This window comes from Sceloporus undulatus, chromosome 11, assembly GCF_019175285.1.
Source record: "Sceloporus undulatus isolate JIND9_A2432 ecotype Alabama chromosome 11, SceUnd_v1.1, whole genome shotgun sequence".
Lineage (NCBI taxonomy): Eukaryota > Metazoa > Chordata > Lepidosauria > Squamata > Phrynosomatidae > Sceloporus > Sceloporus undulatus.
This window is the reverse complement of record NC_056532.1, coordinates 11,192,469-11,212,382: the sequence shown is the minus strand read 5'-3', so window position 1 is coordinate 11,212,382 and position 19,914 is coordinate 11,192,469.

Genomic DNA, 19,914 nt, shown 5'->3' with positions numbered 1-19,914 from the left:
CCTGCATCCTGTTTCCTCCCAGAATGCCAAGCGCAGATTGCAGAGCCTTTGCCTGGCTTTCTTAAAGGGGTGGGGCTCCCAGGGAGGGATAGGGGGGCATCCCTGGCCCCAAGCCTTTCTTTTTAATGTTCATTTTCTTTGCAAATAAAGCCAAAAATTAAAAAGAGATGGAATTGGTTTTCCCCTGCTGCTACTGAAAAGGTTCCCTGGAAAAGACTGCCTTGCATTGCATTGGGTTTCATTCATTGCTTTCTTTAGGAGGGAGGGGGCAAGGATGGGACTGGTCCATCCACAGCTGCATCACCAGACAGAGCTGGGATGAAATGTCATTCCCCCCCCCCCCTTGCAAATATTCATTGGAGTTTCTCTTTCTCCTTATTTTCCTTGTCTCTTCCTTTCTTCCTTTAAAGGATGTACAGGGCTTGGTCCATCCACAGCTGCATCCCTAGAGAGAACTGGGATGAAATGTCAAATGACTTTCTTCTTGCAAGTTATTGATTGGGGGTTCTCTTGCTCCTGTCTTTCTTTCTTTCTTTCTTTGGAGGATATACTTGGTCCATCCACAGCTGCATCACCTGGCAGAACTGGGATGAAATGTCATTCCTCTTGGAATTATTCATTGGGATTTCTCTTCTCCCTCCTTACCTCCCTCCCTCCCTCCCTTCCTTCTTTCCTTCCTTCCAGGAAGGATGTACCTGGTCCATTCCTCCCTTCCTTCTTTCCTTCCTTCCAGGAAGGATGTACCTGGTCCATTCACAGCTGCATCCTTAGACAGAAGTGGGATGAAATGTCATTCCCAGCTGCATCACGAGGCTAAACTGACCTGAAATCTCTTTTATCATTTCTTCTGCAAATCTTCTTTGGGGTTTCCCCCTTCTCCCTCCTTATTTTCTTTTGGCAAGGATGTCTTTGGTCCATCAAGAGCTGGGTCACCAGGCTGACCTGCAACAGGTGTAGCTTTGTCATCCAGCCCTGTTGTTGTTGTTGTTGTGTTCCTTCAAGACATTTCCGACTTATGGCAACCCTAAGGTGAACCTATCATGGGGTTTTCTTGGCAGGTTTCTTCAGAGGGGAGTTGCCATTGCCATCCTCTGAGGCTGAGAGAGTGTGATGCCCAAGATCACCCAGTGGTTGAGCCAGGATTCGAACCCTGGGTCATAATCCAACACTCAAACCACTACACAGTATTATTGTGAAACTTTACCTGTTACATTGCTGGCTTGGATGGCATGCTAGGAGCAAGGAGTGGGCATAGAATAAGCCAACGGAGCAATCCTCTGTTAGTTGATCCATAGAGTTGGATAACACAGGCTGCTATCCTATACATCTGCTTACCTGCGGGTAAGGATTCAGCAGGGCTTGCTTCTTGAATTGACAAGTCCAGGATTCTCCTGACAACATCCAGTCAATGATGCTATTTTCAGCCAGCAATATCATCTGAATGCAAAATGAGGCCAAGGCTTTGTCTGAAGCAGGAGAGTTTTTGTTTTGTGCTGTGTTGTTGTTGTTACAAAGCAAAGGACAAGAACATCCCAAATCCACAAAACAGCGGTCCAACACACATGGCAGAAATAATTCACTTTGAGACCATTTTCACTGCCCTGGCTCAATGCTAGCAAATTCTGGGAACTGTCGTTTTGTGAAACATTTAGCTTTCTCTGTCAGAGAGAGCTCTGGTGCCACAATAAACTACATTTCCCAGGATTCCCCAGCACTGAACCAAAGCAATCTCAAACTGGGTTGTTTCTGCAGTGGGTTTTGGACCAGTGATACCTGTATTGGACCAGCCAATACTTGCGAGATGTATATTGTACATTTTGGTTGGCCCTATAAAAGTATTGCTGTAAAAACCCATTGAGTGACGCTGGGCAAGTCGCACGCTCTCAGCCTCAGGGGAAAGCAATGGCATAGATTTGCCATAAGTCAGAAATGGTGTGAAGACACACAACGACAAACAACGAGAAACTTTCCTCATGATCCAGATGTTCTGCAATGACAGGAAAGAAGGACCAGAGAAGTCGAGGTATACAATAAATTCAGAAAGGTCTGCCATAAGGTGTTCACCTTTAGAGCTCCGCGCGATTCCAACACTTTGGGCTTCTAGAGGTTTTGGACTTCAGCTCCCAGAATCCCTGAGTGTGGGCCAAGAGGGCTGGGGATTCTGGGAGTTGGAGTCCAAAAGACCTGGAGGACCAAAGTTTGGGAATCATTGGAGACTGACTGATTTTCTCTGCTAAAGCCACACAGATTCTTTACAAACACACAAGACCCAGAAAAGCCTGGGACAAAAACAGTTATTACTGCTAGAATTTTGCAAGCTTTTTGGCACTGTTTTCCTTTGCTTCATCCTTCAGATCCTTTTGTTAGATGCCCCTAAGTAAAGCCCTCGACTTATCCACGGGTCAAATCAAAATCCCCAATTTTGGCCCCAAAATCTGCCTTCGACTTATATGTAAGGTCGGCCTATAGTATATAACTCGAGTATATACGGTATACGTCACACTGCAGCTTTAGTGATTCACTCCCTGAATGAGAATGTCACAACTGTTAAGGTGTTTTTCCCAACAAACAAAAAGACTGAGATGTGCAATCTAATTCATCTTAATGACAGGGGCAGGGAGGAGGAAAAGGCTCAAGGCTCATAACAACGCCTTGCTTTGGGATTTAACAAGCTGAGACAGAATTATAGAACGCTAGAGTTGGAAGAAACCCCAAGGGCCACCCAGTCCAACCCCATTCTGCCATGCAGGAACTCTCAATCAAAGCATCCCTGACAGATGACCATCCAGCCTCTGTTTAAAGACCTCTAAGGAAGGAGACTCCATCACTCTCCAAGGGAATGTCTTCCACTGTCGAACAGCTCTTATTGTCAGGAAGTTCTTCCTAATGTTGAGGTGGAATCTCTTTTCCTGGAGCTTGCATCCATTGCTCCAGCCAGGTCCTATTCTCTGGAGCAGCAGAAAACAAGCTTGCTCCCTCCTCAATATGACATCCTTTCAAATACTTAAGCAGGGCTATCATATCACCTCTTCACCGTCTCTTCTCCAGACTAAATATACCCAGTGGTGCTTTCCACCATTTCCCAATGGCAGACAGCCTTATTCTCCTGTCTGCACTGGCTTGAAAAGGGGTCTGCACAACTGGTGACCCGACTCACCCACGCAAACAGCCTACACAGCCGGGAATAACAATGCCCTTGTTTCTGCAAGCCCAGGCGGATCAGTTTTGAGAAAAACAAAATGGGAAGTTTTTCCAGCCCCTGCTGGGTAGGCCACCCCCGTACATGGTTGTTAGTCTGCATTCGGCTATTTGGCATATCATAAGTTGCGCTCTCACAGCAATTTCTTGCTAGCGGTCGGAGGATCTGCACTGCCTACTAGCCTACATCATAACATTACTAAGGCAATCCCTGTCTTCCAGTGGCTTGCCCTTGCTACATTGCCAGGCCATTTTGTCCCTCTGCTTGCTCCTGGCACAAAGCATTAAAATGTCGTTAATATTATGAAACAGTAAACACTAAAATGGTTGTTCTTCAGAGTTCAGCTCCCTCCTTGTAGTTTCTACTCTTGTGAGTGTTGTGCCTTTGTGGGTGTGTGCCAGTGTGGCGTAGTGGTTTGAGTGTTGGACTAGGACTCTGGAGACCAGGGTTTGATTCCCAGTTCTGCCATGAAACCCACTGGGTGACCTTAGGCAGGTTGCACTCCCTCGACCTCAAGGGAAGGCAATGGCAAATCTCCTTTGAGCAAATCTGGCCAAGAAACCCCATGTTGGGTTATGAAAACAGGATTTCTACAATTGTGCCCGTGTGATGGATGACACTAACCTATTGCAAGTCACAGAATCATAGAATCCTAGAGTTGGAAGAGACCCCAAGGGCCATCCAGTCCAACCCCATTCTGCTATGCAGGAACTCACAGTCAAAGCATCCCTGACAGATGGCCATCCAGCTTCTGTTTAAAACCCTCCAAAGAAGGAGACTCCATCACTCTCTGAGGGAGCAGTCCCTTGGAGTGTAATGGAGTCTCCTTTTTTGGAGGTCTTCAAAGAGAGGCTGGATGGCCATCTGTCAAGGATGCTTTGATTTGGATTTCCTGCATGGCAGAATGGGGTTGGACTGGATGGCCCTTGCGGTCTCTTCCAACTCTATTATTCTATGATTCTATGAGCATGTTCCACTATCAAACAGCCCTTACTGTCAGGAAGTTCCTAATGTTTAGGTGGAATCTCCTTTCCTGCAGCTTGCATCCATTGTTCCAGGTCCTGTTCTCTGACAAGCTTGCTCCTCCTCAATATGACATCCCTTCAAATATTTAAACAAAATGGGATGCTTTGATTTAGATTTCCTGCATGGCAGGGGGTTGGACTGGATGGCCCTTGTGGTCTCTGTGATTCTGTGAACATTTCCTTTCGCTCTGGAGTCTGGAGATGGTATTCAAGGTGCCTACATTACAGTCCCAAGGACTGCTTGTGGCCCATGGGCCACACTTGACTGTCCACTGAAATATAGATATAGCCCATGGCCAAAGAAGTCTTTACCACACTGCTTTCAGTGGCTGGTCTTGACAGGGACAGGACAGAATCCAGTGGCAGTGGGCAGCTCCCATCTTTGGTGACTCTGATCCAGATTTTACCGCAAACCAGATTTTGTCCCATCTCCAATGTTCAGCACTTTAGAGAACTCCTTTAAAACCATCTGAAACAGAGAGCGGGTTCACCATCCTACCTGGCATGGGAGCCACTCTTTGCAAAGCTCACGATAATTAAATAACAGCACTCTTTAGTGATTATTAAATCACCCAGTAGAAGATGTCTGCAAAGAACATGAAAAGGCAGTCTATGGTCCTCTGAAAGCAATGCAATGCCAGTCACTGAAAGGATGCTGAACTTCCTTTGCTCTGTTCCCTGCAGAGAAGAATTTTCCCCTCAAACGTGTCAGGTTTGCCACCGATTTTGCCTTGATCAAAAAAGGGAACTCACCGCCTGGGCCCACTGCCCTGTGGAAAAGTCTCTTTCTTTGGCCCCTGTATTTGAAATGCTATCACAGATTAAGAGAACAGCAGGGAAGTCCCACTCCGATGAGGCTTCTCTGCTTCAGAAAGGAGTGCTGGCGCCAGCAGAGTCCCCTGTGTCCAAATTGTCCATCAGCTAATTGGGAAAGGTGTCCTGTCCAGAAGCGCTTGGGACAAAAAAGGAGGTATTTCCATGCTTTCTTTCAACTTCATTCGCCACTGAGACTATTTTCTGTGTGATGTAGGCCTGGAGAGACTGATCAACTGTTTTGCAAAGTGCCAACCGACCAGCTTACAGAGTATACCCACAGTCCAGGGTCGTGTGGGTAGTTTTGCAACACCTGCCATGCTTTAAATGATGACGGATTTTCCAACTGTTACGACCCGCAAAAGCTTTGCCTGCTTGTTTGCCTCCTGCCACAAATCAAAACATGCTAAGCGCAAGCGGCACTGATATTGTTGTTGTTATATGCAGACAAGTCAGTTTATGGGGACTCCGTGAATGAGAGAAAGGCCTAAATACTGTAAAGGCACCAGATCCTGCCTGGTCTTGGGAGCTAAGCAGGGTGAGACCTGGTTAATACTTGGATAAGAGGCTGCTAACATAGGCCTGTTACAGACTGCCAAAATAAAGCTGCTTCGGGTCTCTTTGGAGGTATGTTATTTAAATGATGCATGGGTCCTAAGAGTCCGGAGGTCGCGCCAAAGCCATACTCCATTCCTAAGCACTGGAGTGCAGCTTTGGTGCAGCTTTCAGATTCTTAGGACCCATGCATCATTTAAACAGCATACCTCCAAAGAGTCCCGAAGCAGCTTTATTTTGGCAGTCTGTAACAGGCCACAGACTAGGTGCTGTAGGCTCTATTTCAGAGGAACTGGCAAACCACCTCTGAACATTCCTTGCCTAAGAAAAGCCCATGAAATTCATGGGGTTGCCATAAGTCAACAGGTAACACACAAGTGAGAGACCTCCGTGAGGCCCAGCCATCAACAGTCCTGCTCAGATCTTGCAAACTCAGGGCTGTGGCTTTCTTTAGTTGAGTCAATCCCCTTGTAATGTGGCCTTCCTCTTGTTCTACTGCCTCCTGCTTTACTGAGCATTACTGCCTTTTCTAATGTTGTCTCATGATGTGTCCAAAGTATGATAGCCTCAGCTTTGTTAACTCTTCTCCAGCACCACATTTCAAATGAATTGATGCTCTTCCGGTCAACTTTCTTCACGGTCCAGCTTTCACAACCATACACAGAATCTGGAAATGTTATGCCATGGGTGGTTCTGACTTGGTACTGAATTATAGTTTCACATCTTATCTAATATCTCCATAGCTGACTTTCGAAGTCTTAGCCCTTTAGCAAAGGTATCTAAAGAGAATCAATATCCAGGCTTTGTAAGATGCACGGGTGAGAAAAATCACGTGATTTGGCAAACAGATGTATTTCACTATTCAAGGGAGTCCCTTTTCTAAATATATTTTACATATGTATTCTAGTTTAATTGCAAGTTGAGATCTACACCCGAACAAAGGCCAGAGCAAGTATACCACCAAACAACAATGCAGTTTTCCATAGGATGGACCCATGGCAGTTGAAACAGAATCACAGTTCTACAATTGTGCAAACAATGCAGAAAACACTATTTTAATTTTTTGGTTTTTGTTTTACTTCTTCCATGACTTAAAAAAAAAAACCCTTCCCAAAGCTCTGAGGGATAATCTTAAAACTACTTAAAGCAGATTTGGGGAAGGGGGGTCGTATTTCTTCCTGAACTCCTTAGCTGTTTACATGGTAAAACTCAGATAATCCATTTCAGAGCAACTGCCAACTACCCAGGGTTGGAAGGAAGGCTTTTGCAAATTAAATCAACTTTATGACGAAGGCATCTCTAAAGACTACTCTCTCTCCTTCCAGCTTTTGCATCTACAGCAGTGCTAAAGGATCTTAGACTCCTTTTGTCTTATTTCCATCCCCTTCAATGCATACCTCCACTTTGAATTTCTCCATTCACTGTGCTTCACAAGTGTTGGGCCGGAGGCTCTACATGGGTGGCGATTTTGGGCCGTAAAATGTATATGGACAACAGAAAAAGCGGAGTGTGCGATGGCCCTAATGGAAAATTAAACATCTCTGCTGCCATCATGGATGGAAGCATCTGAGGGAAGAAACACAGTGGTTCTCTAAGCAGGAGGAATCTGGGGCAAGACTAGCTCTGTTTACAGTTGCATTGGCGTCAGGGAATTCAGCGCCGCATCCTTCTGAATATGATCAAGAAGCGAAATTCTTGCACTGGGTTACGGGTTTCCATAATGGCAGCATCACTAACTGCAGAGGGTTGTCTCCCCATCACAAAGGCATCGGAGTAGTATAAATATGTGAGATAGAAGTTGGCCACCATCACAAGGTAGAGGGTCCATATGGAACATCTGTGCCGAACCTAGGTAAAAAGAAAAGCACTAAAGGGTGGGAAAGACCCTCACCACAAGGCATCCTCAGTCATCCACTGTGGGGCATAAAGAGACAGCTGTTTCTGGCAAAAGATATTGGACGGCCAAAAAAGCCAGGTAATCCTATGATATAGCAAATTAAATATGTGTGCCTATAATTTTACAGTGGTCTTCACATTCATTGGGATTAGGGGTGAAGGGCCCCCATGAATGTGGAAAACCGCAAATAATAAAACACTATTCTTTTCACCTAAGAGAACACCTCTCTAGGAATCTCCAGATCCTCCAGTGCACCTCTATGGACATCATCTGCCAGAAACTGACCATAGAATCATGCTGAAAGACCTACAAATGCCCAGATACATCTACAGTTGCACTAGAGGAACTGGAGGTTCCTCGAGAGATGTTCCCTTAGGTGAAAAGAATGGTGTTTTATTATTTGTGGTTTTCCACATTCATGGGGGTCCTTCACCCCTTACCCCAGCAAATGTGGAGAGACCACTGTAAAAAACATGGCCAGTGGTCATGGATGGTGGGAATTGCACTCCACATCCAGGGGGCCCTGGGTTATCCAACCCAACATAAACAGACCCGCAAAATCAGCACTGAGCTTTTCCAGTTGCTGCCTTCTCCCATCCCATGTTTTCTGCATTCTGTCCAATAAACCAGAAATCGATTCACCTCTTAGCTACTGTGCCATTTGTCTCATCAATTAAAAGCAACAACAAGCCCGCAGCAGGTTCAAATGCAGTTTCAATTCACCCGGAAAGCTTTTACTCTTAGTGTTGAATCCATCTCTCTTAATAAAAGCATTATTTCTCACACCGTCAGACACACGAGCGCGCGCACATTGTGCTTCTAAGTCTCTAAGAGTTTAGTCTTCAAAGATAACCGGAATCCATTCAGAGGAGTAACTTTGCAAGCTCTTCAGTTCCTGAGAGAGTACAGCTAGTGAAATTGGTACACAAAAAAAGAAAATTGTGTGTGGGGGGAGAGTGACCCATCCACTTTGCAGTGGGAGTATAAAAGCCATCTTTTCAAGGACTGTCTGCAACTCTGGCGATTGCAACGAGCTCGGCAGACAGGTCTTTCTGACAGCTTTGTGTGGCGATATCACAAGGCCACAGCATCTGCAAAAGCCAAAGAACAGAAGGATAGTTTTCAATCGCCTTAACAGGGATGACACCATGAGACTTAAGAAGATAGATTGAGGATTGAAAAATGAAGTCATATTTAATAGGCTCCATAGTAGTGAAACTAGTCCACATGGTGTGTTGCTTTGTTCAACTAGGGCTCTGGGAGACCTAGGTTTGAATCCCTGCTCAGCCACAGTAACCCAAGGGATGACCTTAAGCAAGTCATAGAATCATAGAGTTGGAGGAGACGCCAAGGGCCATCCAGTCCAACCCCCTGCCATGCAGGAACTCACAATCAAAACACCCCCAACAGATGGCCATCCAGCCTCTGCTGAAAGACCTGTAAAGAAGGAGACCCCACCACTCTCCAAGGAAATGTGTTCTGCAGTCAAACAGCCCTTACTATCAGGAAGTTCCTCCTAACGTTGAGGTGGAATCTCTTTTCCTGTAGTTTGAATCCATTGCTCTGTGTCCTATTCTCTGGAGCAACAGAAAACAAGCTTGCTTCATCCTCAATATGACATCCCTTCAAATGTTTAAGCATGGCTATCATGTCCCCTCTTAACCTTCTCTTCTCCAGGCTAAACATACCCAGCTCCCTAAGCCTCTCCTCATAGGTCATGGATTCCTGACCCTTCACCATTTTGGTCGCCCTCCTTTGGACACGCTCATCCCCTCCCAGCTTCAAGGGAAGGCAAATCTGAGCAAATCTTGCCAAGAAAACCCCAAGATAGGTTTGCCTTAGGATTGCCATAACTTGAAGAAAAACAAACAAGAAAAGTGTATTGTCTAAAATTTGACATGTATTAGTTTCTTTGCATTTGTATCTTTTTATTTAGTCATAATCTAAGGTACTAAAAAGGTAGAGGAAAGTGCAGCGCGTGTAGGGTTGCCATATCCCGCCAGGGGGGTGGGACTTTCCTGGGTTTGGACCGGTCATCACGGTCCCGCCCCCGTGTGGCCTTTGTCCCGGCCCCCACCCCCCGGGCGCCGCTGAGGGAGGCCATGGGCCGGCTGCAGCCACGCGGCCGGCCTCTCACACAGTCGCGTGGGGCCTCTGACGCTGCGCCTCTTGCGCGGGGCCTTTGGCGTCTCGCAGGGCCTTTGGCTTCTCGCGTGCTTGTGCGGGGCCTTTGGCATCTCGCAGGGCCTTTGGCCTCTTGCAGGGCCTTTGGCCTCTCGCGGGCTTGCAAGGGGCCTCTGGCACCGTGCGGGGCCTCTCTTGCGCTGGCGGGGGGCTGCTCGCGCGGGGCCTCTGGCGCGCTCGTCAGGGCCGCTCATGTGGCCGCCACCAGCACCATGGCCTTTGCTGGCTGTCAGGAGGAAGTGGTCAGGAGGAGGCGGGCAAGTGGGGGCAAGCAGGGGCAAGCGGAGGGCACTGGAGGCAAGGGGGGCAAGCGGGGGGCCAGCAGCGGGCAAGGAGGGGAAAGAGGGGGCAAGAGGGGGCAATTGTCTATAGAAGCCTCAGAAACATGAATTTATATTAACATTTTTTAAAAAATCAGCAAATTTTTTCATGTGTCCTCCATTTAAAAAAAGTGCCCTCCATTTGAAATTTTTGTCCTACATTTGTCCTGGTTTGGAGGTCCTGACTTATGGCAACCCTAAACACGTGGGCTTCATGTGGTCTCTAATTCCCTTTTTGGTCTAGCCCTACTCAAGTCACCAACCCCAAGCAATGAAAAAACTGCCTGGAAAATGCCTCCAAACACTGCTAGGATTGGGGTTAGGTGGTAAAAACAACCCACAAACCCCAAGACCGCCAAACCTTTATGTTTTGCAGAAATCAGTCCAAAGCTTAAGGTAGTGGGAGCTGAAAGTGATTTCCATTCACTTCCAGGTCACAGGATAGCATGGAACGCATGTGTAGACAGTTTCATTGCATCTACAGAGTGCTCTGAAGTTTCCTGCCAAATCCAGAGCAAAGGTACATTTTAAAAAACTAATTTAAGGGTGAATTCGGTGCAGAACTGGCCTTGCACTGTGAATACAATCTGCACTTGATTCGGGGATTTGGCCCTGCGTCGTGAAGACAGGTCACTGTGACGATGGAGTAAGACCATTTTATTTGGCCCCTTCTTAGACACAAAGCAAAGCTGCATGGACTTCTAGATGTCATTTTAAGCTTGGGAAAGTTTTCTTCCCTCTCTCCCAGAATCCCCAGCCAGCTTTTTCCAATTCATTCTAAAACTTTCCTAACATAAAAAAAACAAAACCCAAACCCACAAGGTTTTGAGTCCCTGCAGCTATGGATTCTTCATGAATATGACTGCAAGGAGGAAAGATGTGAGGCTTGAATCTCCTCTCTTCTGCTTGTCTCTTCACTCAAGCACTGAGAATTTTTAGGTCTGCTGTCATCTTCCCTCTTCCCCCCAAATATAAGTCTTCCATGGTTTCAAGAACGGGGCTATAATGGGAGTCACAACTGATACAGCATCTCCAACATCCCCCGTCCAAAACCGAAAAGGATAAGCCAGCAATGCGCTGGGTCAAGGTGCCACTGGCAGCCGGAGAAATGACCCCGCAGAGCTATGAGTGGTTATGAGACTCGATGGAAGGTTTGCCTCATCAGCATTCTGAGCAGCTCCCACCAAAACGTTCAATCAAAGAGAGATAGGCGCTTTGAACAGGGAACAAAATGGCTCAAGGAGTTTAGGAGCTGTGTCATGGCTGCCCAGAGGGAGAAAGCCAAGCTGACAAAGCTAAAACCAGATGCACTTTTGTCTTGGAGCAACCTTTCTTTCTTTTTGTTTTAACAAGCTGGGATGCAGATGTTCTTCCCCACCCCTTGACATCCCAACTCCTGTCCTAAAATTATCTGAAAAGTTGAGGTTTTTAACAACAAAAAAGACTGCCTATGCTGAGGGTGGGTAAGAAACCCATGCATAATACCCCACGAAGAAATCTGTTTTCACCAGAATGGCCATTTGGGCCAATTTGTCCCACACTTTTCCATGTTGCTTCTCTAGGAATGTGGCCAGCATGAGTCTAAACAGTCCAGATGTCAGAAGCAATGAAGTCAGTCGGAGCGAACAGATGGAGGGATGCCAGGAGGAGAGTCCCAGAGGCCGTTGCCAGAAGTCACAAGAATCAAGGCCAAGGTATCACAGCTGGCAGGCGACGTTTTCCACAAGTGGTGTCTGATGTTGCACCCAAAGGGGATGTGGCATTCTGCCTTTTCTACATAGGCTGAACATGCAGCAAGAATGGCTGGGCTCCTCTGACCATACTGCTGCTGTTTGCCTCTGTGCTGACCATTCCACAAAACACTTGATGCAAGCCTTGACTGCACAGTCAAAGAGAGGCGCAACAATAAGGGCTTGTTGTCCTTTGCTTGGCGTACTAAAATCTCAGGCTCTGGCATAGTCCTGACTTAGCAGCCCTACTTCCAACAGTATCAATACTACCAGGCCTGGTTCAATGAAAGCCAGCCTTATTATTAGGCCGAGCGGGAACTAGATTTGGATTGTCATGAAAGGGGATCAAACAGTTAGTTAGTCAATGCCATCTACTAACTCACTTCAGTTCAGAAATCCAAGCCTCCATAAGCAAACAGAAAGCTATATTCAGCAAAATAAAGTTGTTCACAGCAAAAAGATGTTGTCAGGACTGGAGCAACTTCAGTTATGCAGCATAATAACAGCACACAACAATTCACATGTTTGAACGGGTTTTCACTTCATCAGATCACAACATCCCTTGGATGGAGTTTCAATAAGCAGAAAATCAAGATTTGCCCAAAGTTGGTTATAAAAGGTTCTTGGAGGGCAATAGCAAACCTGTTAGACAAGGGGCTTGAGATGGAAGGATCTTTCTAAAGCTTTTCAAAAGACGTAGAAGGCTTCTCCGATGTGTAGCAGGGACAGGCTGCTATGTAGACCTCATGTCCACTGCCTAAGACATTTGCCGTTTCTGGACAAAGTTAGGCCAGATGTCAGTCACTAGAATATACAAGTCTGCAGTTGAGTCAGGTCAGCGCATCATTTATTGCTGTGTCGAGTCCAAGTCATGCCACTGAAGCCACTTGAATCCAACCTGAGCCCAAATCAATCAACTGAAGTCTACATCACTGCTTAAAACCTGAGCACCCAATGCAAGCTGGTGCTAGTGCTCTCTAGCTCACTGTAGCAGTATTTGGATGTGTGTCACACTTGTGCAATGGGGGGGTTCCTCAAAAAGCCATGATAAAGGGCAAGGGAAATGGTGGGGGTGGTAGAGGGTGGATTATTATTATTATTATTATTATTATTATTATTATTAGTTTCTTATATCCCGCTTTTCTCCCAATATAGGGACTCAGGGCGGCACTTTGGCCCACTGCGCCATTTGAATAAAGGTAGAGAGTGGGATGCCAGTCTTATGAATCTTCTAATGTAAAAGCTTATCAGCAGTGTCACAGGGGCTGGGAAACACTCCCTGTAGATCAGTAGTAAGCTTTGCACAAGGTCTGGAAGCCATTACCTATGAAGAGCGACTTCGGGACCTGGGTATGTTTAGAAAAGAGAAGGTGAAGCGGTGATAAGATAGCCCCGTTTCCTTAATAACCAAACTGCATTCCAATTGCAACTTTAAGAGGGATAGCTTTACTCCTTTTGCAGTATAGCTAATTGTTTTTGGGTTTGATAGTTTTGGGGAGTATGGCTTCAGCACCTGAATGTGTTTTACAGCACAGGTTTATAGCTAGCAGCCTTTTAAAAAACAGAGCTAGTACAGGTATTTTAGTTGCCTTTAAACAGCCTGAAAGTGAAGAGATACTTTTAAATGCTAACTATAACGATAATTTACGAACGAGGAGATGCTTGTAACGGTGGCTGAAACTAATTAGTTTTTTTAAAGTAACTTTCCAAGCTCAAAAGAGAACAGCAGCAGCAGCTGAATTTTAAAAAGGAGGTCAGAATGGTGGGGAGGCAGCGGTCGCTGCTTTTCTGCCACCGTTTTCTGGCTGCATTGCCTCCCAATGTCAGCATTTAGTTTTGTGGGCTCCATACAGTCGTGGCTCCCTTGTTAAACAAGGGTCCTGACAGATGCCCAAAACAGCAACAAGTCCCTTAGTGGGACAGGAGCCTGCTGGAAGGTGCCTAGCTGTCCAGTTTGCCCAGACCACTAGTTCTGCCTCATGATGGATTTTCCAGCTAGTGGAATGGACTATTAATCTTTAAGGCCCCTGGTTTTAGTCCCGTGTGCAGTTCAAAAGAACGCAGTTGTTTTATCCTTGCGCTCTCGTGTTAAAATGCCCTCCGGTTAACCAGCAGAAAGGCTCTCTGCTGTACATCTCCTTTTCAACAAGCCCTTCTCTCGGGGAAGCAATTTTTTAAAAATGTCTTGGCTGCTACACAAAAACAAGGCGCAGCAGAGAATAGCTGGACGCAAAGCTTATAAGTGAACGGCACTTAGCTCAGGAAGAACGGCTCCCCTAAAGGTGTATTTGCACTCATTTGCTGCTCGAACGAAGAAGCGGCACGGTTGAGTTGTACCAAATACCAGGCTTGAACTGGGGCGATCGGGGTGGCTTGCTGGTTTTCGCTGGCCAGTCGCTACCTTTCAGACTGAACCATCTTACAGGGTTATTATGAAGGTTAAAATGGGAGAAACATCCATGAATGAATGAATGCCAAGGGTGGGCAATCCGCCAGGGACCACATAAGATACCCCCAAGCAACTTACCAGGGGCATACTCTTATCTTTTTTTACCGTGGTCACATACCCTCCAGTTGTCCCAGTTTGTCAAGAAACACCAGAAGCTGCGCCAGAGCTATGCTCCAGTCCTTAGGACTGGAGTGTGGCTTTGGTGCAGCTTCTGGCCTCTTAGGATGCACGCATCATTTAAACAGCATACCTTCAAAGTGGCCCAAAGCAGCTTTATTTTGGCCTGTCTGTTCTGGTCCTATGTTATACAAAATAGACACACACCCCAAATACAACCAATTGTATATTACTGTATATACTCAACTGTAAGTCAACTTCACATGTGAGTCGATGGCAGGTTTAGGGGCCAAAATTAAGGATTTTGACATGATATATCGAGGGTTAAACCTAGGGGCATGTAGCAAAGGATCTAAAGGATGAAGCAAAGGAAAACAAGGCCAAAAAACATACAAAACTCTAGAAAGCATGTTTGAGCTCATGCCAAAGGCTGTACAGATGAGTGAATAGAGTGGGGTCATTGCTTCCAGGAGAGATGACACTCTTGCCTTTGACCAGGGCATGGTTCCTTTTTAAAATAAGAGTTAAAGTACAGAACTTACATTGATACATCAATAAGTTGACTTAGCTTTTTTGGGTCAACTTCTACATGAATATATACAGTAAATCATCCAATGTGGTACAAGTATAGGACATGATGGCAGGACTCTCTTGTCTATGTTGCTCAGTAAGATATGATAAATCTTTATTACGGTCACAGACCAGCATATGCTGCTCAGTAGTATTCCAACATTTGGGTGCAATTTTAAAGCCCTTCTTCGAGGCAAAAAGGACCTCCTCTTTAATCCTGGCAACTGCACCTCCTCTCCAGCTCTAGCAACCCCTCTCTTTCTGAAATCAGCTCGCAAGTACTATATAGCCCCTTCCTTAGAGTTTCCTCCCCCATTGGGTCATACCAACAATTCAAAGGGGTTACATTGTCCTCTGGGTTGTCATGGGCAAAAGCAAGAGTCACACTGAAATACAATCTGGACAGCCAAATATGTGTGATGTTTAAAAGGCAATAGACTTTGGGAGCACTTGCAGCCTGGGAGAATGAATGTTCCTCTGGAGTAAGAATCTGGCACATTAGCAAAGGAAGTCTGTATATGTTTACTCAGAGTAAGCCCCAGTGAGTTTGAACAGGTTTACACTCCTTAAAGTGTGGGAAGAATTGCATCCTGGTTTACAATCTATTTCCAAATTCTTCAAAATGAAGTGTTCACAGACAGAAAAGTAAGCAAGGATTCTGGTAATCCTGCCTCACCATGAACACACCATCCCTGTTGGCTACTGCAACCTTGGGCAGCAAAATAAATCAGAGGTTGTTTGCTTAGCATAAAGGTGGATAGGTTCAGTGAGTCTGGGGACTATAGAGAGCCAGCGTAGTGGTTTGAGAGTTGGATTACGACTCTGGAAGCCAGAGTTCAATTCCCCTCTTGGCCATTAAACCTGCTGGGTGACCTTGGGCAAGTCACATGCTCTCAGCCTCAAAGGATAGCAATGGCAAACCTCTTCTGAATACATCTTGCCAAGAAAGCCACCTTAAATTGGAAATGACTTTAAGGCACATAACACACGGGAGTCAGAATGAGCTGCACCAACCAACTCCCACTGAAACCAGGAGTGATCCTACGTTCACTTACAGTTTCAGGGGAAGTTTAATGTCATTGAAAACCTGGTCCACAGGTGCAGCGTGTGATGTTTCATTGGAGAGCATCCTAGAGTTTTGTAAGAGTGTGATTCTCCATTTCCGGGGCAATTTCCCCCTTACAGCAGCTGTGGAGTAATGAGGCACAAATGGATAGAGGGCCACAAGTGGCCCATGGTCTCTGGGTTGTCTATCCTTGGCTTAGTGTGCTTTCTAAACCTGGAGTCCTGGCTTGTTTCTCCCAAACAAAGCAGGCCCTGCAAGTCAAGAACAGATCCTTGGTGATTATCCTGACCTATAAGGGATTCGATCCCCGGTTCATATGGTATGCAGCCTATACCTATGAGAGACAGTAGCCAAGAGAGCATGAAAACAAGACTTGTTATTTGCTATTTTCCTCACTGCCCAAGCACAAACTATTCTCAGTTTGTGAGTGCCAATATCCTGCATCTTTTTCAAAAATGAAGATGAGGAGGGAAGAAAAAGTATGCATGTACTAAATAGATACCAGTCTGATGTTAGCCCCCTCTTAAAGGGTCAGCATAGGGTAATGTTGGGCTAGGGCTCCAAGAGAGCAGGGTTCAAATCCCCCTTCAGCCTTGGAAATACACTAGGTAACCTTGTACATGTCACACACTCTCAACCTCTGAGGAAGGCAATGACAAACCCACTCTGAACAAATCTTGACAAATAAAGGGGGAAAAAACCTCTCTAGGATAGGGTGACCATAAGTCAACTTGAAGGCACATAAGAACAACAAAGTCCTCTCTTACAACTAGGCTTGCATCTCCTTGCCATGCAATTTCATTTCTTAGACTGGAGACAAAGCAAAGAGGAACCATAGTAACTTACTACCTGCTGAAGTAGCAGTAGTGTAGACACTACAAAAGAGCAACACACTATGAGGGAGCTAATGTGAAAAGTGTCCTACAGAAAATCCAAACTGCACATTTTGTTAAATAAGCTATCACATTTATGCTGGCATCTAGTTAGGGACAGACCTATGTGTAAATCACATTACACATGTAGAGCTAAAATAAATATATGCCATTGCACAACAGCAAGTTCCTCTGTGCCTCGTTTTTTCATGCTGCCACTGCATATTGAGTGTTGCTTTCCACATTGTGTGTTGCATTTATGCACTGCAGTTGTGCAGCCTATATTGTGCATTATGATTCTGCATAGCATGTTGTGCATCATGCATTGCGCAATGAAACTTAGTCATTGACTTGTCGTCAATGACTGTGTAAGGGTTGTGTAGTGTATCTCCATGTGTGGGTATTTATGCTATATCGAGCGGATTGGCTGGAACCATTGTGCCTCTTTTTTGTTTTATTCTGGTGCTTTAAAAATGGCAACCATTGACAGGAGGAGATTAGCATCGTTTCCATACTACAAAGTAGAAAGACAATTAACCAGTATTACTGAGGCGAATGAAAAAGCGTAAGTACTCATCGTGAAAGATCTCATATCTAAGCTCCCAAGGAGAGTCCAAAAATTTTGGGAATGATAAGCATTTTAACAGTTTTCATTTTCACCAGAGGGAAGTCTGTTGTGACGTTTATGGCTCTTAGTTATCTATCAAGAGCCAGCCATCCCCAAATGCTTTGTATTACTGTTGTTGTATTACAACAACATAGGATTAATTGCTGAGGCAATCCATTGTCTTTACACTTAGCTAACTGTAAGGACTGCAGTTGAGCTCAAAGAAAGCTGAGACAGTTATGGCAGATTGATGTTGTCATCCCTGCTCCTTATCAAGTTTTAGTGCTTCAACTGCACAAGCCATAGGTCCACTATACCACTGAGTTTAAGCATTTCCCAAGTAAATTTGCCCCCTGAGGTTGCTCTTTGCTGGAGAGGGGAAACAGCTGCTCTTTGCTGCAGAAAGGATATGGCCAGTTGTCATTTTGGGTGGGAAAGAAGGAAGGGAAGAGTTAAACTTCCAAGGCCCTGATCCCCATTCCTCCAGCTTCCCTTCAAAACAAAAACAAAACCCAGGTAAGAAAACACACATGTGCTGCCCATTTAAGAAATGCAAACAAAAATCCATCAGTGATGCCTTTATCAGGTATCTTTACAAGGTAAGAGACAGTGAGAAAGAAGATGAAGAGTAAGTAGCTTAGTGGTCACTGTGAGGGAGAAAAGGAATGGCAGACAAGAGGAAAGAGCAAAGGAAGCCATAAGGATTAAATAGAAGGATGAGAAAGTACAGAAGGAAGAGAAGAAAGAAGAGGAGAAAAGATGTGGGAAGAAACACATTGGGAAGAGAAGGGCGTTGAGTAAGGAGAACACAATTCACCTGTGTAGTAGTAAAAGGAAAAAGATAATTAGGGAAGTAAGTAGTGTACAGAAAGAAAGGAAATGAAGAGAGGGATGACGAAGAAGAGGAGAGGAGTACAGTACATGTGAAGGGTTGAGACAGGTTTGGTAATTCAGGAAAATAAAAAATGAATATATGGTAATACTAAAGACTTTGTGCATACAACAAGGTATATTGCATCTCATTCGGCGCACTCTTCAGCTACATATATAATTTTGTTTTATACGTTTATTTATAACATATCATTCTGCTTTATCACTGGTTTCGGATGTTAGAACTGTAATAATACAGTCGGCTCTTCTTATGCACTGATTTTTTATACATGGATTCAAGCATCCACGGTTTGAAAAATGTTCCCCCAAAAAGTATAAATTTCAAATATCAAACCTTGATTTTCCATTTTTTGTAAGGGACACCATTTTGCATTTTGTCATTATATTTAATAGGACTTGAGCAGCCATGAATTTTGTTATCTTGGAGTTTAAATATTGGGGAGGGGGTTGGGAAGGGGCCATTTAGTATTTTATTGTAATGTATTTTTACTGTTCTAAGACGCCCGGATTCCTAGTGATTGGGTGGGCTATAAATAAAATTATTATTATTATTATTATTATTATTATTATTATTATTTAAACCCCACCGTATAACAAAGGTCCACTGTAATAACAAAACAAACCAAAACAAACAACAAAGAAAGCAAACCCTAAAAGATTGCTGAGCATATTGAACATAATCTAGGCCTGTTACAGACTGCCAAAATAAAGCTGCTTGGGCTCTCTTTGGAGGTATGCTATTTAAATGATGCAAGGGTCCTAAGAGTCCGGAGGTTGCGCCAAAGCCACACTCCATTCCTAAGCATCATTTAAACAGCATACCTCCAAAGAGACCCGAAGCAGCTTTATTTTGGCAGTCTGTAACAGGCCCTAGTTATGAAATAGATACACACAGGATTCCACAGATAATCCCAACAAGCCTAGTATCAAGCTGCATATACACCAGCTTCTGCGTTGCTTCCTTCAACAGGATGGTTATTTTGTGTGTAAGAAAGAAAAGAAATGAGTAGTTGGGTCAGGCAGCAGGATCTGTTTTACCAGGCTTCCTTCCTAGATTTGATGTAGTTCCCCTGCAACTTTTTCTCTCCCCCCCCCAACCCCTTCAGCATACCAAATAGTCAAATAAATAAATAATCCTCCAATATTAAATTACTCTTGGGCCTTATTAATATGTATCCAGGTCATATGCTTTGTGTGATTTTGTGGGTTTTTGGGGGATTTTAAAAAAATACGCATAAGCGACTGGTGCTGTGTGCTCCCTTATGCAAGAGCCATAAATAAAAAGCATCCATCTCTGACGCGGCGGCTGAGGGTGAGGGTGGATAGGCTCAGATCCAGGAGGAGGAAGGAAGGAAGGAGTAATAACTGGCATGTTGCAACATCAGCAGCAAAGGCAGGTGGGTGGGTTGCATCCCAAACAGATGATTTTAGAGAACACCAGGGCCAGCTCTGGGCATTGGGCAACACAGGGTAATAATCACGCACCTGGGAATCCCTTCCTATTTGGCTGTTTTTGCATGAGAGACAGGGTTAAAGGCACCAGATCCTATCTGATCTTGGAGGCCAAGCAGAGTCAGCCCTGGTTAGTACTTGGATGGGAGACTGCCAATGAAGAACAG